This window comes from Coenobita brevimanus, chromosome 1 (genome assembly GCF_032717465.1).
Source record: "Coenobita brevimanus isolate Jiangsu-jjx chromosome 1, ASM3271746v2, whole genome shotgun sequence".
Taxonomy (NCBI): domain Eukaryota; kingdom Metazoa; phylum Arthropoda; class Malacostraca; order Decapoda; family Coenobitidae; genus Coenobita; species Coenobita brevimanus.
This window is the reverse complement of record NC_136954.1, coordinates 15,507,789-15,531,849: the sequence shown is the minus strand read 5'-3', so window position 1 is coordinate 15,531,849 and position 24,061 is coordinate 15,507,789.

Genomic DNA, 24,061 nt, shown 5'->3' with positions numbered 1-24,061 from the left:
TCCTGGCACAGTCAACACTTCAAATCATCGAGTCAGACTGATCAACTTGCCTCATGTTCAGATTATAGGCAAGTACAGACTCTGGTTTCCATACGTTGCGCCTCCTCTCGCTACGGTGATCCACGGAGTCTGTGCGGTGCATCAGGGGGCTGTGAACAGTTGATAGGAGGCAAACTTCCCTGTTGTGGTTCCACAGGGTTGCAAGGATGTTATTGGCCTGGAAGAAAACCACCTCATTCTTGTCAAGTTTCCTCCCTATCTTGACCATATGGCGACGGTTTCTCTTGACTGTACCACAGACTCCGGTGTCGTGTTGGTGGAGGAACCTAGCGAGAAGAGGGCTAGTGTACCAGTTGTCCAGGTACAAAACATGACCACGATGAAGGTACTCTTCTATCATTGTCTTCACCACGGCCCCAGAGAGTCCTATACTCCGATCTTCTATTATATCTGTCTGTGCGGCCGTGTACAAGACTATGTCTTGCACATAACTAGTCTTACAGTCACACATAACAAACATCTTGAACCCGAAACGGTGTCTCTTGCTGGGTATATACTGCCTAAAGGAAATATTGCCTCTCCACAACACAAGACTCTCGTCTATGACGAGGTCTCTGTAGGGATAAAATGAGGAGCGGAACATTTCCCGTAAATGATCAAATACCAGCCTAATTCTCCTCATTTTATCGGTGTTATTTGCATTGGTTGGATCATCTGCATCAAAAAAGTGGAGGCGGCCGAGAATAAACTGAAATCTATTACGACCCATCACCTTTCCAAAGAAAGGTGTTAGGATGATTGGGTCCGTTGTCCAGTAGGCAGGAATTTGATTTTTCTTCACCACACCCATCAAGATTACCAGGGCAAAAAATAGGAACATCTCTGATATAGTCACGGGAAAGTCATACTGTTCTGCATGCTTGCTTGTGGTTCCTAGGCGTTCACTTTCAAGGCGCTGGGATTGTGAAAATATATTTGTCTGTTCTACTATGCGCCCAACAAACGCCTCATCAAAAAACAAGTTGAAAAAATCTAAACGTGACGACCCAGCATTTACACCTGGAGCCGTGCAACCTGACCGCCACTCCTCAGTGAACTGGTGAATGATGGGAGTAAAATTACTCCCATCCTCCCAGTTCCACGTGACACCACCGTCTCCAGCCACGTCACCATCGTCCCCTTCTGTCAGGGTGGGGAGGTGAGGGTGGTGGGGGAGGTTGGGGAGGTGGAGAGCGGCGCCTCTCATCACTCGCACTTCTCTTCCCTCTCCCTTTTCCTTTGCCCTTTCCCTTCCCTTTCTTTCCTTTCCCCACATCCTGGGGCTGTGGGGAGGAAGTTTGTGAATATTCAGGGGCGAAAGAAGTTCTAGGGAGTGACTCAACCTCCTCTCCCCTAGGCCTACGAGCACCACGTGCTCGTGCTGCCTCCCTCACACCACTGGCCCCTTCACCCCGCACTACCCCCACACCACTCTCACTTTCACCCCGCGCTGCCGCCACAACACTTTCCCTTTCTCCCAGCAATCCCACCACACCACTTGCTACTTCCCCAGACAAAGTACTTGAACCATACCTTAGGTGTCGTCTCGCCCCACCTTCTGATCCAAGTGGTGATATTTTCTCCTTTCCCAACCACTCGGCGATATCACTTCCTAGGCCTCCGTCATCCTCATCGTCCTCATCCTCGTCCTGATCAGAATCTTGATGGAGAGATAGCTGTGCACGTGGTTGGGGAGCAGGCTGGCCTTCCCTTGCCTTACGGTATGTCACATACCGCGTTTTTCGGGGCGAAGGGACCTCCTCATCACTGCTACTTATTTCTTCCTCTGGCTGGGCGTAATCACGATCCACCACATCATCATCGAGTGGAGAATCACTGTCTCCAGTGAAGGCTTCCAGGACAGATGCAATTTGCTCATCTGAGAGAGCTTTCCGCGCCATGTCTGACCTGGGTCACTGCTGGCAGGTGAGTGACCGAGACAAGGGCGAGCGCGGGTCACGCGGGGTCTAGGACGCTGCCCGCCTGGCGGCAGGTAGGGGAGGCTTGGGTACCCCGCCGAAACGAAAATCTCCCGCGAATTTTGAAAATTGTGGAAATTATGAACCTTGCAATTGCAGGACGTTGAAGTACGTCCTCGGGACTGGCTGTGACAAAACGTGAGGACGTGGAAGTACGTCCTCGGGATGGCGCGGGTTAAATCAGTTTTTTCCCTAAGGCCTATTTGAGAGGGATCTTGTCTGCAGTCTTTATCACTCCTTTTCTTACATTAAAATAAAAAATACAGTAATATTCAGGATTCCCTCATTACTATAACATCGTATACCTGAAGTCTTAACCTATGAGCCCAATGAGGTGTGTGTGTGTGTGTGTGTGTGTGTGTGTTTTATCCCCATACAGGATTGCAGACTGGAGAAACCATTTGTGGTGAAGGGGATAAAGGCTGTCCCCTATAACTTCTCTCTCTCTCTCTCTCCTTTGATGTTCGGTCTTTAACTTCGTCCTTCTTTTATGATTTTCTCATTCACTTTTTCACTCCTTATAGCTTTTTCTTCAGAGGAGATGAGGGGGTAAGAGAGAGGGTGTTGACTCTGATCTCTCATTTTACTATTATTATTTTCTGTTTCTTTTTTACTTCCTTCGTTATCTCTCACTCTCCTTTTTTTTCTTTTCATTATTTTTTTTTTATTTCCTGTCCTTTCATCTCTCTCTCTCTCTCTCTCTCTCTCTCCCGGCATTAAAGTTGTTCGAGATTCCCCTAACTTTCCTTATCCTCTCGACTTGCTTACCTCTGACAGGATGATGGTACGTTAAAGGTTGAGAGAGAGAGAGAGAGAGAGAGAGAGAGAGAGAGAGAGAGATTTTTACCTATTATGGGCACTTAATGAGGTCAGGCTGACAGGTGACATCAATTAGAGGCTTCACCAAACCTGTTTCAGCGGTCTGCCACCAGGTGGTCTAGCGTCGCTCAGCCTCGATTAAATATTTTTGCGGGGTTTTAAAGACCTGTGAAATTGTACCTAATACTAAGTTAATAATAATACTGCTGTTTATAGGAATATTTTTTCCTATTCAATCAAGCGCATATATATATATATATATATATATATATATATATATCACAGAGTTATACATATAGAGCGCGCGTCCGTGTTGTGGTATGGGCGATAAGTGAAGCCAGCGGGCCCGGCGCGGCGGCCATCTTAGGATGCCCACTCTACCGAGTCCCGACCTTCCCGTACAGCTCATCATAATTCACAAATACTAACCTTTCCCGAGTGTTTTTTGCATTATATCCTGATGTAAATAGATAGAGCAGTTATCAATATAATTACTTTAGCTATTTTAAGCCTTTTCTCCATTACTCTTGCACTCTGAATGAAGTGAGAAGAAAAGTTATTCCCGGTCCCCTTACCTTGTCTCTACGCACCATTTTACTTTGGATACACAAAAATCAACGATTAGAAGCGAACATATACCAATTTATTAATAGCATTACATTAATTGAGTGGATGGTGAGTGCCCTCACTTACTGGTTCTTAAATAATACTAACTTAGTGTTTTCCTAACATAACAGCCTCTTACTTTAGCAGTGGTTGCTTTTGCAAGATGAAGCAAACGTATCTTGCAATATGCAAGCACCACTGCTTTAATAAGAGAAAAAATGTGATTATTATCAGGTGAACATTCAAACATATGGGAATCATGTGTTTTAAATGCAGTGCTACCAGTCTCTTTCAATACAGAATATGCAACTAGAGAGGAAATTCTGGGAATGTTACGTAGCTCTTTGTCATGACTTTTTCAACATTTTCTGAAATATTTTCTCTGTTGATCTGCAGACAGACACAGCACTCATAGAGGGCTTTATCAAGCCGCCTTTGTCCTTAACCAGTATCAATGCACAACTTTTATCATTGTTCTTAATTTCTGTTGCTGTAAGTGCAGACAAGCAGTCTGGACATGAAATATTTCTCTTTACCATTTTAACTGCATATCCGGCAATGTAACCTACTGCAGCTTCCTTATAATCTGACACATCTGTAAAGTTTGGACAGTCTACATAATCATGATCTTCTTGGGCAGGACTGCGAGGAATGATATCATATCTTCTTGCCATCATAATATCTTCAGTTTTATCCTCAAAAGTTTTCTTCATGACACTGCTAGATGTTGCAGATGTGAGCACTTCAGTGAGGTCTTGTGCAGAGACATTCCCGTTTGACGTTTTTATTTCATGCCTCAGAAGGAGTCTCTTGTATGCTGCCATGAGGTTTAACGCAGAAGGGTTATTTCGAAAGCCACCAGATGCTCGAATTGCACAGAAAAAGAGTTCTAAGTGATCCTGTGACAGCTTATAAGTTAGAAAGTACTGGAGTGGCTTATTTACACCTACAAACTGTTTATAAAGTGCCTGAGCACTCTTAATGGCATCCAAAAAACCAATGAAAGGTGTCTTTCTAGAAGTTTTGTACATGAGGATGTCATCAGAATTAGTGATAGTCATTAGATAAGCAAATGCTTGATCTAAGAATGACATTGAAACTACTTCTGTCTCAGGTTGAAGTGCTGCTTTCATTCCTCTAGCAAATTTGTTTCTCGAGTTCAGTACATCAAAAAGTTTATCAGCCATTTGCAGAAATTTAACTGTACCCTGACAATCCTTAAACTGTGGGAGATGTAATGAATCCCGACAGAAGATTAATGCATCTGCTACACTAGAACTCAGTGTTTGCGCAGCAAGTTTTACTTTCATCTTTTGAGTGTGCCATGAAAGATGGATATCCCTGAGTTTATTTCCTAAATGATGGCCCTCCTCTTCTTGAAGTTGATGCAGTGCTTGAATATATTTCCATTCTATTTTATTTCCTGATCACAGAGAAGCGAGAACATCTTACCTGTTTTGAACTGAGCGTGAGACTGGGCATCCCAATATGGCCGCTGAGCCACTTCCGGTTGCGTCACTTTCAAACCAGGGTGGCGCACTCTATATGTATAACTCTGTGATATATATCTGTAAAGAAAGAATAACCAGAGAATCTTAGCTTGGGGACTAAAATAGTGTGCTGTCTATTTACCCATGAATAAATCGTGTGCAGTTAGTAAAAGGAGATTACCTTCAGGACTTCTGATGTGTGTGTTTTAGCATGCTTTAAAGATGCAATCAGTTCCTCTGAAAATAATGTACTGAACGACTGCCTAGTTGGTGAGTCAGCCATATTAATCCAAACAAAAGGCAGTGCCGTACGACACTATAATCATAACAGAGTGCGAGGAGTTGAAGTTTAAACTTACTAAACTGTGCAGTGGAGCCAGGGAAACATTTAAAAGAATTATTTGTGTTATACTTTGGTTACTAAGATGACCAAGACGTCCAACAGGTCCATATTGTTAGGAAAAGTCATACGTCAGGCAGGGCGGCATATCGAAAGGCGTTGCTAATTATGCGGCTACACATCTATTTTCTTTTGTGGATACTAACGAATGACAAATATTTTAATCACTGTTATCTTGCTTTATGGATGGTTCTAGTAAAATTGCCTAAGTTTTGTCTCTATGTTATGCTTACAGAGATGAGTAAACTAACGAAAGCGGAGTTTACAAAATGACACTTATAATACATTACATATAATCAAAGGGCTCCCATATTGTAATTTCTGTGTAGCATATCATGCCATCTGGGTAATTTGATGAGTAAAATATGTTTTGAGGTGTTTACTTTTTGTCAAAATTAAAAGAAATTACGCACTGGCTACTTTTCCAGTGTTTACCCCGCATCAGAGCTGGGCGACGGAAGCGAACCTAGTGGCAGATTTCTGAAACAGGATCTGGTGAAGTCTCTAATTTATACACTTATTAACCCTTCAATACAACAGCGCGTTATTCTTATTCTGGATATATATAGTCAATGATTTTTGTTAAGCTTATGGGCCACATGTCTTAGTATACAGGTTAGAATCTACACTAGAAATAAAAATAAATTTTCTAAATAGACTTACGATGTACGGATGAAAAAGGTGCAGAAGCAAAAGACGTACACCACACAGAAACCTCCATTACTACATTCCACACCGTGTTCGTAAAAGTTTGTACCAGATGGAATGTTGTAAAGGATACCGGTATACAACTCTGAATCTCCTCCCATCCCAAAAATGCTATCTTGTTTTCTTGCCTTAACATCTCTTATTTCTGCATTTTTTTTCCATCACTGCATTATAATCATCATTTTAGAATTTTCTTTTTTCTAGTTTATGACGTTTTTATGGAAGCAAGGTACCAAAATTAATACACATTATATACTATACCCGCCACCAAGCAACCTGTCTCTTAAGCCACGACTTCAGTATAGGGGCGGGGTTTAAAAGACCAGTTACGTAACAGCGGGTGTACTGGCTCATTAAGCCGCCTCCCACTACACCTCCTTGATGCCAGTCCACACCAGCCTGTTTCTCTCCAGAAAACTGGTTTTGCCTCAACACCTGTGTTAACTGCGCCACTTTATTATGGAGCACAGTTTACGTTAATAGCAACGAGAACATTTTTGGTGTAATATGAAGAATAAATCGCTATGGAAGAGGTGTTACGGCATCTTGACTGCCTCTGAAAATACGGCTCTAATACTCTCAACATCCACATCCCCTCGGACGATTTATAGGCACTCCATTTTCTTTCAGGTCTTCGCAATCGTTAACGCTTCATCTCTACATATCTACATCTACATCGCTACATATCTACATCTACATCGCTACATATCTACATCACGTATCTAGATCAACAGCTTCATGTATCTTCATCTACATCTCTTCGTGTCTACATGTACACCGTTACATTTACATCTTTGCATATCTACAAATACACATCTCCATCTACACCTCTATTTCTACAACTTAATCTCCACATCTCTACATCCCCTTCTCCATATCTCTAAAGTACATCACCTCCACAACTCTACATCCCCAACTCCACATCTCTACAGTACATCACCACATCTCTGCATCACATTCTCCACATCTCTACATCACCTTCTCGATATTCTTATCTCCCTTTCTTCACATCTCTACATCACCCTCTCCACATCTCTACATATGCGTAATGGGCACAATAAATCGTTAAGGAAGAGGTGTTACATCTCAACATCACCTTCACATCTCTACACCCCAACCCTCAACATCCACTACTCCCTACACCCTAACCATATTTACTTTGAACAACAACAACAACAACAACAAGTACCCTCTAGGCCAGCCAATCAGCCTTGGGGAGCGTTTTACGTGTCGATAACGCAAACATACGCAGCCTGTGCTAGAGAGGCGCAGGGGGGAGCACAGAGGCGTAAAAGGAGGTTAGAGAGACGTATGGGAAGGAGTAGAAAAGCGTAGGAGAGGGGCGTAAAGGGGAGTATAGAGGCGTAGAGGGGCAGTGGAGAGGCGTAAAGGGGAGTAGAGAGGCGTAGAGGGGCAGTATATAGAGAGGCGTTGAGGGGCAGTAGAGAGGCGTTGAGGGGAGCAGAGAGAAGTAGAGGGGGAGCAGAGAGGCGTAAAGGGGAGTAGAGAGGCGTATGGGGTGGCAATGACGAGGCGTAATCGGAGGAAAGTGAGGAGCGGGGAGGGGATATAAGTACAGTATGATGGTAAAGCGATGTAGTATCATTCTAGTGACTTGTAGGTTGCACAACACTTACTTCTTAGTGATTTTTGCTATATATTACTTTAAATATTCTCTTGCATGTTACTGATACAAACTATGTCGCTATTAAAACAGCCAAAATCATATACAAGAAAATGTTAAGGTGTTAATCTGCAAACTAATTCGTTAAGGAAGAGGGGTTTGGAAATCATTTAAATTTGATCCGTACTAGACCGCAAGGAGGGGAGAGAGAGAGAGAGAGAGAGAGAGAGAGGGGGGGGGAACTAAACCGAACAGCCTCATTCAAGAGGACTGTAATTATAAAACCTAGAAAATAACCGAAAAAATCGTCCTATAATGATTTCCATAAACATACCATATCTGGCCCTAAACCATTTTCTGTGTAGTTTTTCGTCAGAACCACTTCCACCTCCTCATCCTTCCTGGAGAAAAGCCGCGCGATGCCCAATCTTAGCTAGCTGTGGAGTGGGAAGAAGATTGGAAAGAAATGAAAATAAAGAAAAATAAGACGTAGAGAGCAGGTGTCAGTGAGTTTAAAACAGTGGCTTGAGTGACCAAGAGACGCAAAAATGTGCGCAAGAGGAAGGAAAATAGACGCAGATGAGAGACGCAATATGGCGGCAAAAGAGACACACCTTTATGGCGTCCGGCGGTACCGATATTCTGATAAAAACACACTTATCACCCAGACAGGCAACGCAACTCCTTCACCTCTCTCTCTCTCTCTCTCTCTCTCTCTCTCTCTCTCCTTTCTTCCGTTCCTCTGTTTCCCATTTCTCTTTCCTTCCTACTACTCTTCTCCTTTATTTCGGTGGATGCGACTACTTCTTTTTTTTCTATTATTATTATTCGTTATGGTCAACTTTAATGTCCATACCAGTATTTGTTTCTTTCAGATTATCCCCTCTCTCTCTCTCTCTCTCTCTCTCTCTCTCTCAAATCCACAATCTAAGAGGTAAAAAAGTTCTTCGTTTGGGCACACCCGTTTAAGAGAGGAGTGGGAAAAAATGTGAGAGAGGAAATGAGGGAAAAATAGGTTAAAAGGAAAAGGAGGGAAGAGAGGGGATAAGGGGAAAGAAGATGGAGAAGGACAGAAGGATGAAGATGGGAAAGAGAGGAGGAGGATGGAAGAGAATGAAGAGGAGGAGAGACGAAAAAGAAAGAAAGAGGAATGTTGAAAATAAGGGGGAATTTTGGGAAAAGTGAAAAAAGGAAAACGGGAAGGAAGAAGGAACAGAGAGAGAGAGAGAGAGAGAGAGAGAGAGACGCAGTGTAATAAAGAAAACTAAAGGGAGATGTCAGACGAAGAGAAAGACCGAGGTGGAGACAAAATGAAAGATGTAGGGACAGGAAGCTGCGGCAGGGATAAGACTGGAGATGATTTGCATACACGGCTGGAGAGATGGAGGGAGGGAGGAGGAAAATGAGGATGGAGAACTGGAGATGATAAAGAGAGGGAAGAAGATGCAAGAATATGAAGAAAGATGATAAATGGGAAGAGGAAGAAGAGAACCAAATGTAGGGGCTATGGAGGAGGAGGAGGAAACGGAAGAAGGGTAGGAGCAGCTGAAGAACATAAAAGGGAGGAGGAAGCAGAGAAGGAAAGGAGTAGGAGGAGAATTGTTGAAGAGGAAGAGGTGAAGGAAGAAGAGGAGGGGTGGAGGCAGAGCGTGGAAGGGAGGGGCAGATGAAGAGGAAGAGGAAGAAAAAGAAAAGGAATGGAAAGAGTAGTTGCAAGGATAGGAAAACAAAGAGTTAGTGGTGGAAAACAGACGAAGAGGGAGGAGAGAAGTAGAAGGAGAAAGGAGGAAGGAAGAGGATGAGGAGGAGGAAGGTGGGAAGAAGGAAGAGTAGGTGAAGACAGATGAAGCAGAAGAGGAGAGAGAGAGAGAAGTAAGGGGTGAAAGGAAAGAGGGATGGAGGGCAACAGGAAAAGTAGATAAGGAGATGGGATGAAAAGAAGGAAAGACGAATGGAAAGAAGAAAAGTAAGGAAGAAGAGAAAACCGTAAAAGTTAAAAATGGCGTTTGAAGAAGAGGAAAGGAAAGAGAATGGAGATGGGAAGGAGGAGGAGGGGAGAGGGAGAAGCATATAGGTCGAGGAAGACATAAGGGAAGGAGGAAGAAGAGGAGAGGAAAATATGGGAAGGAGGAAGAAGAGGAGAGGAAAATATGGGAAGGAGGAAGAAGAGGAGAGGAAAATATGGGAAGGAGGAAGAAGAGGAGAGGAAAATATGGGAAGGAGGAAGAAGAGAGGAAAATATGGGAAGGAGGAAGAAGAGAGGAAAATATGGGAAGGAGGAAGAAGAGGAGAGGAAAATATGGGAAGGAGGAAGAAGAGGAGAGGAAAATATGGGAAGGAGGAAGAAGAGAGGAAAATATGGGAAGGAGGAAGAAGAGAGGAAAATGAGAAAAGGAAGAAGAGGAAAAGGAACGGGACAGACAGAAGTGGTAGAAGGTAGGACTTGGGAGAGGCAAGGTGAAGGATGAGACAGGGCGAGCGGTGAGGCAGGGTGAGTGGTGAGGCAGGGTGAGGAGTGAGACAGGGTGAGACGTGAGGCAGGGTGAGTGGTAAGGCATGGTGAGTGGTGAGGCAGGGTGAGTGGTGTGGCATGGTGAGTGGTGAGGCAGGGTGAGTGGTAAGGCATGGTGAGTCGTGAGGCAGGGTGAGTAGTGAGACATGGTGAGTGGTGAGGCAGGGTAAGGGGAGAGGCAGGGTGAACAGTGAGGCAGGGTGAGGGATGAGAGGCTGGGTGAGGGGTGAGACAGGGTGAGTGGTGAGGCAGGGTGAGGGGTGAGGCAGGGTGCGGGGTGAGGCAGGGTGCGGGGTGAGGCAGGGTGCGGGGTGAGGCAAAGTAAGGGTCGGGCAGCGTGAAAGGTGAGGCAGGGAGAGGAGAAAACTAGGATGAGGCAGGGTGAAGGGTGAGGCATAGTGAGGGGTGAGGCAGGGTGACGAAAGGGTGAGGCAGGGTGATGGAGGGGTGAGGCAGGGTGACAAGGGTGAGCAGGTGAGGCAAGATGAGGGAGGGGTGAGGCAGGGTCAGGAAGGGGTGAGGCTGGGTCAGGGAGGAGAGAGGCAGGGTGAAGGGTGAGGGATGAGCAGGGTGAGGGGTAAGCAGGGTGGGGGGGTGAGGCAGTTTGAGGGGTGAGGCAATGTGAGGGGTGATTCAGGATGAGGAGTGAGGCAGGATGAAGGATGAGGAGGTTGAGTTATGACGCAGGGTGAGGGGGGAGAGAGAATGAGGAAAGGTTGAGTTGTGAGGCAGTATTAGGGATAAGGCAATGTGAAGGGTGAGGCAGGGTGAGGGGTGAGGTAGGGTGAGGGGTGAGACAGAGTAACGGGTGAGGCAGGGTGATGGAAGAGGCAGGGTGAAAGGTGAGGCAAGATAAGGGACGAGGAGGTTTAGTGTTGAGGCAGAGTGAGGGGTGAGGCAGAGTAACGGGTGAGGCAGGGTGACGGACGAGGCTGGGTGAGGGATGAAGCAGGGTGAGGGGTGAGGCAGTGAAGGGCGAGTCAAGGTTGAGGCATTTTGAGTCACAGGGTGAGGCAGGAAGAGGGGTGACAAGGCTGAAACAAGATAAAATGAGAAGGAAAAACAACAAAAATGAAACAAGGAGGGGTGAAAAGGGGTGAGGCAGAGGGTACGACGAGATGAGGCACACGAGTGAGGAAGGAGGAGGCAGGAGTGAGGCAGGGTAAGGTAGAGGGATGGAACAGAGGGAAGGATAAGCTAGGGCAAGGGAGTGAGGCAGGGTGTGAGGTGAAGAAGGAAAAATAAAAGAAAACATTAAAAACAGGTAAGCTTTTCTACTCGTCTATCCTAGTTTTCGAATCACAGAATATTTACCTTAGTTATAGTCCATCCTGTAACAAAAAGCCTCGAGAGAACCAATAGCTCTGTTACTGTTTACTTTCATCTGTTCTCCTTTTTCTTCTTTGAAGAGGGCTAAGGCAGGGTAAAAATGAGGCAGGGGTGAGGCAGGTCCTTGAAGCTGCCACTCTCGTTTCCCGTAACATTTGCAAGTTAAATCGGGGCAATTAATAGAGGAAAGACTCGAAAGAATCCAGGGGTTTTTCATCTTTTTTTCCTTGACTTTGGCGGCTGCATTTTAAGCGGTGTAATATTGGAAGGAAATGAGGAAATTTCCTGCCCCGGGTATTTCTTTAAGACTTTTATCTTTCTTCGCTTTTAAACTAACTCTTTAACCCTTTCACTGGCACGCCAGTTTTAGTACAATATTTCATTCTACTGAGGGACAGACGATATTATTCAACCGAATATTTGAGCCCGAACTTTTAATATCTTATGCCAGGGACCTCTTCATATTTACTACTATTGCCATCAAACGGTTTTATTCACCCAGGAAAGCCCTTCTAGTAGTAAAGGGGTTGTTGAAGCCTATACCTAACCCCTTCCTGTCTGCATTCCCGTGAACACAATCGTCTGGAGGCAGCCCAAAGGAAGTGGTTAAGACGGGGTTAATGGCCATCCCGAGGTGGTCTCTCATAACCTGAAAAATGCAATTTTTCACTGACAGGGATGAAACAGAAAGAATGTCCTCGGGTTGAAGGGGTCAAAGAAGACTGTATCCAATCTTTTAATCCCAAAATGGTCTCTCCTTAACTAAATATAATCGTGTGTTTATAGTAAGAATAAAATAAAAAATAAAACGTCCTCGGGCTGAACAGGCTAATCTTGCGTAGATACTAACTTTGAACATGAGTATTATTATTAGTGTGTATGTGTGTGTGTGTGTGTGTGTGTGTGTGTGTGTGTGTGTGTGTGAGGGGGGTCTCACCACATACAACTCTCTAAGCAGGGTGGATTAGTAGGCTTTTCGTATCAGTATCTACTCTCCTCTGACCAACTCCCTTCAGCCTCTCCTTCGCCGGTGTTGCATCTTGTCCCTCTACTGCCGTCATCCCAAAGGTCACTGCTCCTCTGAAGTGTCTGCGTTTATTCCTTCCCCGCTGCGGCAGGCGTGCGGCAACCTTCTGGCAACGCACTCTCATCCCATTTCATTTCCTCTGCTAAACGATACACACTGTTTTTCGTGTATGGAACTACAGTCGTTTTAATAACCTGGCGCAAAGTTTTGTCCTTTTGCAGCTTATTTCACGTAGTTCAGTGGCAGAACAGGACAATACTTTGGCTCTACATCCTTTCTACAGCACTTCTTCATGATCTGCATAATATTCCAGCGTTAATACAGTGTTACAATTTTGTACTCAAGATGGAGATACGGCAATTTTTGGCCAAAATAGTAACACTGGCGGAATCAACTAGGGACTGTTCTCCTCAATCTGCATTTCTCTCTGTTTATTCTCTCCAGTCTTTAAACGCAATGTGTCCAGGCATCTAGAAATGAATGAGTTTTGATTTTGGTTCCTTTCGTTCATTTTTCATTGGGAAGGACTTTACACAAATTTACTTTTCTCTTGCATAAAAAAATGACAGTGTGAGTTCTCAACGATATCGTTTTGTGTGAGCCTGAAATACAGTACCTGAGTGCTTGTACAGCAGAGAAAATATTAAATGAATTTCCTTTTTAACCCTCTGCTCATCAGGACTCCTCTCAGCTGAACAAAATCGCCGGGGATAAACATGATTTAATTCCTAAGTTCGTTAATATCCAACGGAAGAACTGAAAATGTTGCTTTTCAGACAAACTGCAGAAACATATCTCGTATGAACGTCAAATTATTCGTGGAAGTCTCTCTCTCTCTCTCTCTCTCTCTCTCTCTCTCTCTCTCTCTCTCTCTCTCTCTCTCTCTCTCTCTCTCTTCGGACTTATGGATACCGCTGGAAAACTTAAGAAAAAAAAATTAGTTAAGTAACTTTTTTTTTTAATTTGCCACCAGAGAGAGAGAAAGAGAGAGAGAGAGAGAGCACCACAACACTAGGGCCCGTATTCTCGTCGGTTGAGGAGCCTACCTAAAACCATTTCTTTAGAGATTTATTTTTAGATAAAACTGGTTACAATCTGTTTGTAAGTTACTTGTATAAAGTGAGGCGATATTAGAATTTACGTAACACAGTAGGGGACAGTAATGTTTAATAAGCAAAATAAATAGCTAAGGAAAAGGTGTTAAGGAGCTTCTTTAATCGATGAGAGAAGTTTACGGAAAAGCAATACGTGTTATGAGTAGCTGTACTAAAAATTCCCCTTTTTCTTGCAATACTACCGTATTAATAATAATAATAATAATAATAATAATAATAATAATAACACTCAGCACCAAAGCCAGGTTATCTTGGGAACTTTTCAACCCTTCAGCGGACCTACGCACACTGCTGTAAAGCTTAAGAGAAAGTAATACAAGTTGGTGATGCTTTGGTGGCTTGACTCAAATTTCATCACCGTATTGCTGAAACCTCCCCCACCCCCACCCCAAGAAGCCAATCTGAGCTCTAAACAGGATTATTTCGGAAATTATCATAACTATGGAGCAGCGACGGACAGGGTTGCAAAGCTAAGACTGCAACATAAACAAGGAAATAGTTGGCACGGTCACACTATTCCTAGAGTCATGAATGGCTTCGTAACACCCTCTCCTAGGCAATTTATTTAGCATGTTACACCTACACATTCTACTATATTATATGAGAGTTGTAATATGGACACAGATTACGAGAGGATATGGACGTTACGTGCTGAATCAATCGGTAAAGAAGCATTAAGGATTATGACAGTTCACCTCCATAACACAAACTAGGATATCGAGATACGAAATATAAATTTGTGAGAAGGAAAATGCTACGAAACTCCCAAATCCACTTAGGAAAAAAAACAGTAAACATTTCATTGTGTGGCTTGTAACCATATAATCAAATGGGGGCATGATGGTTTAAAGGGCTGACATACGAGTGTTGGCTGGGATTACTGACCACATATTGCCACTCAAGGATAGGCAACTGGTCACTCGCCTAAATGTTGGGCCTAAGTAGCTTAAGGCTCCCCTCCCCCACGCTCCTCGTGGGGTTATAATAGGACTGGATATACATACACACATACATACATACAGTACATGAACACATATACAAACATACATTCACACCTATTTAAACATTCATACATACAAACATATAATTATAGAGATATAGATATATAGTATCTTTCACACTTCTTTATTGAAAAATTTGTTACTTCTGTACAGACCTGCCCTAATTTATACTTCCATCCTAATCTCACTTCCAAAGAGACACCAGATTTATTAACATGAAAATTAGTGTGTGAGCCATTTGAGCCACTCACTGCACCGGCACTAGTAAATCCCGGGACTAACGAGCTAATAATGCCACGCCAGTAACTCACTAATACACGACACAATAATTATGTGACCCGCTTCAGCCGCATATTAAAAGTCTAATTAAAAGTTTACAAAAGGACAAGTGGGCCCGGTAGGCGTATGTGTATTAAGATTACATACAGAGTTATATTTATACTCCACTGTGGGTCTAATTACGATAAGAAACATATATATATAATCCAGCGTTCGAGTCTAAGCCGAGGCGGGCATTTAAAGTGGCTGCAAGTAGTGTGTCCTTTCCTATGCTGTTTCTCGCTGCCTGTCACCATTACCTAAGACTTAATTAGCCTCCAACATATCTGACTGTAGCCGATACAACAATCCTACTTCAACATGCACCTTTCTTTATATAAACACCCCTTTCCCCTTCGTCCTTCGCCAGCATGAGAAAATGTCAATTCAGGCTGTCACTCTTCCTTCAAGAAGGTTCAGTCCTGCAGCGAATCTAATGTGGGATGATACTGATATGGACAGATAAAAGACGAGAAATGGGGTGTTTGATATCAGTCGTTCTACAAGAAGACGATTATAAGTTTGGAAAGCATCATAGTAGTTCAAGGATTAACTCTCTCTCTCTCTCTCTCTCTCTCTCTCTCTCTCTCTCTCTCAGATAAATAAAATCGCCTTTGTTTGATAGAAGACTTGAATTACTCCGAACATGAGGTTTAGAATGACAGTATCAACTCTCAGGCTCCTACGACCCACTCCTAGCTGAAAAAAAATCGTCTGGTGTTAGCTGGTATATATATACGAGTTATTCCGACCAAGAGGGGGGTAAATGACTGCTTTATCAAACTCTTATAGCTAAAAAGTTCCCCCTGAGCTGAGTAAAACCGTCTGGTGGTATCAAGAAGAAGAATGTGTGTATGTACGGTTTCGTGTATAGAGGTTTACACTGTTTACTTTTACACACATTCGCTGTTAATAATTACATGCATACTGACGTGTATAAAAGTTTACGCTGTTAGTCTTTTACACACACTCAATGCTCAAACGTACACACACATCGAATCGCGGTCATTTCTGTTATGAAAAGAAAAATGCTGGTGGGAACTGAGGCATCATATTTCATTCTTCTTCTCACCAAACGATTTTTTTTCGACATGGAAAGCACATCAGTAGTGGCAGGGTTAATGAATGCTGATTCTAACCCCCTAAGGCTTCCAAATTATCATGTGCTTAATAAAATCGTCTGGAGGTGGCAATAATTGTGAGTACGTGTGTTTCCTTATGCCAAGATAAAACACACACACACACACACACACACACACACACACACACACACACATACACACACACACACACACACACACACACACACACACACACACACACTACAACTACTACTACTGCTGCTGCTGCTGCTGCTACTGTGCTCTTTTTACTCTAACTTGGCCTAAAATTACCATCACTCCATCTTCAATACAGAGCTGTAACAAAAAATGAATAGTTGAATATGATGCTGCTAGTCATGAAGAAGTGCTATGGAAACAACGTAGAGCAGCAGTATTGTCCTATTCTGAGCTTCATGAAACAGGCTGCAAAAGGACGAAAATTTGGGCCAAGTTCAGGTAAAAAGGGTGTAACTGAACTTTTTATATCAAAGGTTAATCTGGCAAGGTACGATAATGGCGTGAATTACTTATATATCTCGATATGGATGTAAATTAACACTCCACGAAATTAATGTAGGCCTATCCACTTCTGGCAGTTTTTATTCTCTTTTCCGATGATTTTCTTAATACGTACGACTTTGGAAGGTCTGACGGCTTGTTCCTCCGAGGCCCTGAGTTCTGATATGTCACAGCCCTTTACATGTCACAACTTCTGCACTAATACCCACCGTCCATACTGAATACATGACAGGTCTGTTGCACTCGGGTCTGATGGGAAGGTATTAGCGGGCTGTGCTTATGACATGGCGGAAGGTCTTGTGAAATATCAGTAAAGTCTGTTTTAGTAGCGAAATTCGGAATAATAAAACAAGTTCCCTACCCCAGCCTGGGACCGAACTCGTGTCCTCTAAGGCAGCACAAATACCTCTATAAACTTCAATATCACCTTCAAAAATATCTCACTGTGTCCACTTCTGGCTCAGAGTATATATGTCACTAACTTATTTTTATAGATTTCTCTAATACTGATCATTAAATTTAAGCCGACGATTGGGAAGCTTGAGAGAGGGAGATGTGACGTTCGAAATCATAGGTGCTTCTTACTGAAAACTCTCTCTCTCTCTCTCTCTCTCTCTCAGCAATCAATAATAGTGTTTGTGACGGGCAGGGTTAATGATGGTTGAGCTGCACACAGATGCTCCTCCACACACACACACACACACACACACACACACACACACACACACACACACACACACGTTGTAAAAATAACAAAAAAAATATTATTCTACATCTTATACACCTAATAGTCCTACACTTAACATTTTCGGCCGAGGACGTCTTTTCATTCTTGGTATCCTGACTTTTTTTTTTTTTTTTTTTTTTTTTTTTTTTTTGAGAGAGAGAGAGAGAGAGAGAGAGAGAGAGAGAGAGAGAGAGAGAGAGAGAGAATGTAAATCTGGTATAAGCTGGACATCCGTTTATCCTGTTCGACTGAAAATCCTGCAGTGTTCCTCCAAGCGCTGCAATCATTTATCTATATATCTATATACCTAGGCTGCTTCCCCCAAGGAAAGGGAGGTAGCCGAGACAGGACGACACACTCCTCATTTACTCATCCATTCAAACACATTCATTCGCATCTTAGCCCCCCCCCTGTGGTGGAGGGGACACAATCTGGCCGCACTATGGGGTGGTACTACTACTCTGCGGCCAGGTTGTGTTAGGAAGAATACTGCCACCGTATTCCCTGCGTGTCGTAAAAGGCAACTAAAAGGGACGGGGTGAGGGGACTAGGGACCCCCTCCTTTTTTTTTTTTTTTTTTTTTTTTTTTTTTTTTTTTAGTTCCTAAAAAGAGACAGGCCTGCAATCGTACTCCCTGAAATATGGCAAGAGTAAAAAAATCTATCTGAAAATACGGATAATTAACACTCCCAGGTACAGGTGCGGTCAGGTATATTGCTCCACATTCAAAACGACTAATTATGAAACTCTTACACATTATCCTGAAAAATATCCTGGGTTTCCAAGAGCGCATCATTTGGCTTCAAAAGTTATTGCTCACTTTTCCGTTATTTATTGTAATGACGTAGACTGATATTAGTGTCCTCCTCCTCCTCCACCAACACCACCGCCACCACTAGTTACTTCCCTCGTTCTATCAAATTCCACAAAATTTCACTCACCAGATATATAGCCTACAAATTTACCACGATATTTGGTACCACTGAAACGCAGACAGTGTGATTTAGTCCCTCCTTACTGGGCCAAGCTTCCGTTCACTGCCCCTATTCACCGACCTTATTACAGACCCCACAGACTCTTATTATAGACCTTATTACCTATTATAGACCTCGCAGTCCCTAATAGATTCATTCAGGTTTTCCAAAATCGCGCCTTTGACGAGATAAAGCGAGAATTTGTGGCCAATACCCTGTGCAATAGGAGGGAAATAACTGGAGGGTGAAAAGGCAGGAGGTGGAAAGGGAATAGGGAACGGAGGTGAAAAAGGGAAGTGAAAAGGGAGGAGGTGAAAAGGAAGAGAGAGAGGAACAGAAGAAGGAGAAGTACAAATAATAGTATTAATCATCATCATTTTCATCATTATAATAATCATATTACATACATGTGCAGAAAGGATGAAGGATGCTGACTGTGAATACGATAGCGATGTCAGTATCTACTTTTTGTGTCTATTTCTAGATATACACCTCTTTTCTACCTAAGCCCAGACAATTTTTTATACAGCTTACCCTCTTCACTCCAATGACGTATTCCTTACCTAATTCTCGGTATCCTCAATTTTAATCAACTTGGATTTTTTTTTTTATGCGAGGAAGAAGGAACCAAAGGCCATGAGCCTGCAATAACAGTTCCCTGCAAGAAAAAAAAAAAAAAAAAAAAAAGAGAGCCAAAGTCAAGATCCGATCATTTCGAAATGCCTGGACACACTGCGTTTGAAAGACTGGAGATCATAGGAAGCAGGAAATACAGACAGAGGGAGACAGTTCCAGAGCTGACCTGTTGCATAAATGAAGAACTGGGAGTCACGGTTAACTCCTGCAATAGTGAGCTGACAGAAAAGGGATGAGAGTTTGCTGCTAGATGGGTGCTACGCGCCCGTCATAGAGGGGGAGGAATGCAAGCAGACAGTTCAGAGGAGCAGTGACCATTGAAGTAGCAATAGAAAAGAGATAAAGATGGAACAGTGCGGCAAAGAGACAGAGGTTGAAGGGTGTCAGTAAGAGGAGGAGAGTTCATGAGACGAAAAGCCTTTGACTCCACCATATTGAGAAGAGCTGTATGTGGGGAGCCTCCGCACACATGAGAGTTGTACTCCACACAGGGGCGGATAAAACCCATGTATAGAGTCAACAATTGTGCAGGGGTAAAGAAGGAATGGAGTCGGCTTAGCACATCTAATCTCTTGGAAGCAGATTTTACAAGAGATGTAATATGACCTTTCCAAGTTAAGTCCCGAGTAAATGAAACCCCAAGCATGTTCAAGGATGATGCAGGATTAAGCTGAATATTATTAAACAATAGTGGGTATACCTGCGGAATATTTCGTCGGGTTGATAGGTGTAAAAACTGTTTGATGCATTAAAAACAACCAAATTATTTTTATCCCAGTCAGAGATACAAGCCAAGTCAGACATTAGGTGTGCCATAGCCTCATCCGTTGTTTGTTGAAGTAACTGCTGAGATGGGCGTTGCGGGAACCGAATGGAAAGGTGAAGGGTGGAGTCATCAGCGTATGAGTGGATAGGGTTAGATGTACAGCTTAGAAGGTCATTGGTGAATAAAAGGAAGAGAGTCGGTGATAGAACACAGCCCTGAGGAACACCACTGTTGATAGATCTAAAAGAACAATGGCTGTCTACAACAGCGGCTATAGAACGACCAGAAAGGAAGCTAGCGATGAAGGCACAGACAGAAGGATATAAACTGTAAGAGGGAAGTCTGGAAATAAAAGATTTATGTCAGACTCGATCGAATGCATTTGAGATGTCAAGTGCAATGGCAAAGTTTTCGCCAAAGTCCCGAAAGGAGGATGACCAGGAGTCTGAAAGGTAGGTGAGAAGATCGCCAGAGGAGCGTCCCTGAAGGAAACCGTACTGACGATCAGAAAGAAGGTTGTGATAGGAAAGATGCCTTAAAATTTTTCTATTAAGAACTGACTAGAAAACTTTTGAATTACAGGATGTTAAAGTAATTGGACGATAGTTTAGAGGGTTGGGAATGGTCACCCTTCTCTGGAATTGGCTGAATGAGAGCAAACTTCCAGCAAGAAGGAAAGGTACAAGTTGACAGACAAAAGCAAAAGAGTTTACCTTGGCAGGATGTAAGCACAGAAGCACAGTTCTTGAGAACAACAGGAGGGACTCAATCAGGCCCATATGCCTTGTTAGTACTGAGGCCTGTGATGGCAGAAAATACATCAGCTGAAGAAATTTTGATGTCAGCCATGAGGAAGTCAGAGGGGGGAAGTGATGGAGGAACAGCATCGGAATCGTCTAAGGTGGAATTGGAGGAGAAAGGCTGAGCGAAGAGGTCTGCTTTATCAGTAAAAGAAATAGCTACAGAACCATCGGAGTAGAAAAGAGGAGGGGAGGATGATGAGGTAAAGTTGTTAGAAAGGTTTTTGGCAAGGTGCCAGAAGGAGCAGGAAGAATTCGAGTTGGAGAATTGAGAGCATTTAGTACAGATGAAATTATTTTTAGCAGAGCGAAGAACAGACTTAGCACGATTCCGGGAAGAAACGTAAAGATGATGTGAGTCAGGGGTGGGTTGGCTCCGGTACCTTTAGTAGGCCCTCTCCTTGTTGCGGACAGCATTAGAACAATCGTGATTAAACCAAGGCTTTCTTGCATTAGACAAAGGATACGAGAAAGGAATGTATGGTACCATGCCCGAAAGAATAACCTCAGTAATGCGTAAGGCACACCCAGATGGCTCACGGCCATGGAATCAATAATCATTCCAGGGAAAATCAAAGAAGTACTGCCTGAGGGCCTCCCAATCCGCAGCTCCAAAGTGCCACAGACAACGTTTCTTTGGAGGGTCCACAGGCTGTACCGGAGTGATAGGACAGGTTAAGGTGATATGGTTGTGATCGGAGAAGCCCAACGGAGAGAAAAGATTAACAGTGTAAGCAGAAGGATTAGTTGTAAGGAAGAGGTCAAGTATGTTGGAGCTCTCTCCAAGGCGGTCTGAGACACGAGTAGGGTGCTGTACAAGCTGCTCTAGGTCATTAAGGATAGAAAAGATGTAGGCTTGTTCACCAGGTGGGTGAGTGAAAGGAGAGGTGAGCCAAAGGTGGTGGTGAACTTTGAAATCTCTTAAAATGGAGATTTCAGAGTAAGGAGAAATGGATACGGTAGAATGTGTTCCATCGTAGAAATAAGGTAGTCGAAGAATTTTTGATAGTCAGTAGAATTAGGGGATAAGTAAACAGCACAGATATATTTAGTCAGTGAATGACAAGAAAGCCGAAGCCAGAGTGTAGAGAATTCAGATGAATAGAGTTCTGGAACACGACAGCTGAGTCTCAGTCAGAAAGAGATGGTGAGGTTTAGAGAAGGAGAGGTTGTGCTCAACAGAGCGAAAGTCAGAGGAAAGGCCGCGAATGTTGCAGAAATGAAGTGAGTCAGACAGTGGTTCCAGGCAGCTCAAGTCGTCACCGGGAGAGGGCGGAAGGTGGGGGCATTTATGTCCCCCCCCCCCTGGGGACTCCGAGGCAGTGTTGAGTAGCCATGATTTTTTTTTTTTTTTTGGAAATGGAAGTGTAGTGTGTACTGTGCATGTAGTTTGGTATAGATAGTTAGAGAAACTTGTATTGGAGAGCATGCTGGCCTACTCTCTGTGTTACTGAGACACTGAAAAAGTTCAGCAAAGGGGGATGGTCAGGAACTAGTCCTGAGGTCTGATGAAACGAGAGCTCCAGCTCTCCCTGTCATCAGCTTTCCATCCACCTCGGGAGTACTGCCCTGCTCGACTCGTGCTACATATAGGTTACATTCTAAACCATATGACAGTAAAAATGACCCACGAAGCAAATTTCTCTTGTGGATTTTCATGCGTAAAAATGTCTGAACGATCTAGAAAGAAAATTACTTTGTCTTGGAGATAAATCTGAGTTAAATTCCAGTGACCCCCCCACCAAAAAAAAAAAAAAAAAAAAATCTTCAATTACTCTAGCATATATTTATCTATATTACTTTTATTCTATCCTGGCCTAAATTTTCCATCCCTCCATCCTGAACGCTTAGGTATAACAACAGATTAACAGTAAAATACGATGGTATTCACGAGGAGGTGTAATGGAAAAGATTCTGAGAATGTCTTTCTGCCTCTGAGCTACATGAAATAAGCTGCAAAGTGGGGGGGAAAATCTGGCCCAAGTTAGTGTAAAATGAGTATAGTCGAGAGTCAGTTTTGTTAATTGTCATTCTTCTTCTTCTTCTTCTTTTTTTCTTTTTTGTCTTCTTTCTTCGTTTTAAGCGAGAGTTTTCTAACAGGTGGAGTTTTGGTAAAGCCGTCATCAACCCCTTCAGTAAGGGAGACACTTCCTAAGCTAAAGAAAATCGTCTGGAAGCAGCGAGAGAAATAAAAAATAAATCCTCATGCTGAAAGAGTGAAATCTGCAAGCTGTGAGTAGGACCATGGTTTCAGTAAGTAATTTTTAAAGGAATTATTTTTATTTCATTTCATTTATTTATTTATTTATCTGTCTATTTACTCACGTACTTATCTATCTACTTATTTACCTACTGATTTACATATTTATTTATTTATTTATTTATTCATGTATTAATTCATTTATAGTTTACCTGTGTTTATATCATTATTCTTGCTACCACTAAATGACTTTAATTTATCTGTCTCTATCTATCTATTGCCAGACGCCTCAATCCCGTTCGGGGTGGCCACAAACAAATCGCCTCCACGTCGCCCTGTCTCCCGCCATTTCACTGCCCCGCTCCCAACTCACACCGCCCTCTCTCATATACCTCTCCACCCCATCCCTCCATCTCATCCTCAGCCTCCTCCTCCCTCTCCCCCCTTCCACCTTAGTCACATACACTCTCTTCTCCAGTCATTCACCCTCCATCCTCTCCACATGGCCAAACCACCTCAGTGTATTCCTCCTAACGCTTCCTATCACATCCACATCCACACCACAATGCTCCTTTATATCCTCATTTGTCAGCCTGTCTCTCCATGTGACTCCACAGGCTCCTCTTAAATAACTCATTTCCAATGCTCTCACTCTTGACTTGTGTCATTCCAACAACGTCCAAGCTTCACTTCCATACGTTAGAGTTGGTATCACAATACTGTCATGTACTAACTTTTTCACTTTCATCCTCACTTCCCTGCTTCTTATCACTGCTTTCAAGGATCCAGCAACCTTTCTTCCCTGCTGTACCCTTTCAAGCACTTCACCCTCCAAACCTCCATCCTTACTCATCACACTACCCAAGTACTTAAACGTACTCACATTTTCCAATTCCTCACCATCCAACCTCGCTGTACATTCACTGACTTCACCTCTCTCAAAGACCATCACTCTACTCTTCCCTACATTCACCTTTAGATTCCGTTTCTTACACTCTCTCCCAAACTCATCCACCAAGCCTTGCAGCTTCCCTTCGCCTTCATTCAACAACACAATATCATCTGCAAACAACAGTACAGAGAGTTTCCAAACACTACCCTCTCTCACCAGGGCCACTCCAACATCCACTACCCTACCTTGTACCTCTTTTATTACCCCATCCACATACAGATTGAACAACCATGGAGACATGACACATCCCTGTTTCAACCCAACCTTCAAAGAGAAAAATTCACTCAGTTCACCATCCACACGCACTGCAGCCTTAGCACCATCATACATACTCTTCACAGCATTCAACAACTTCCCATCTACTCCATATATTCTTAATATTTTCCACAATCCTTGTCTATCCACCTTGTCACATGC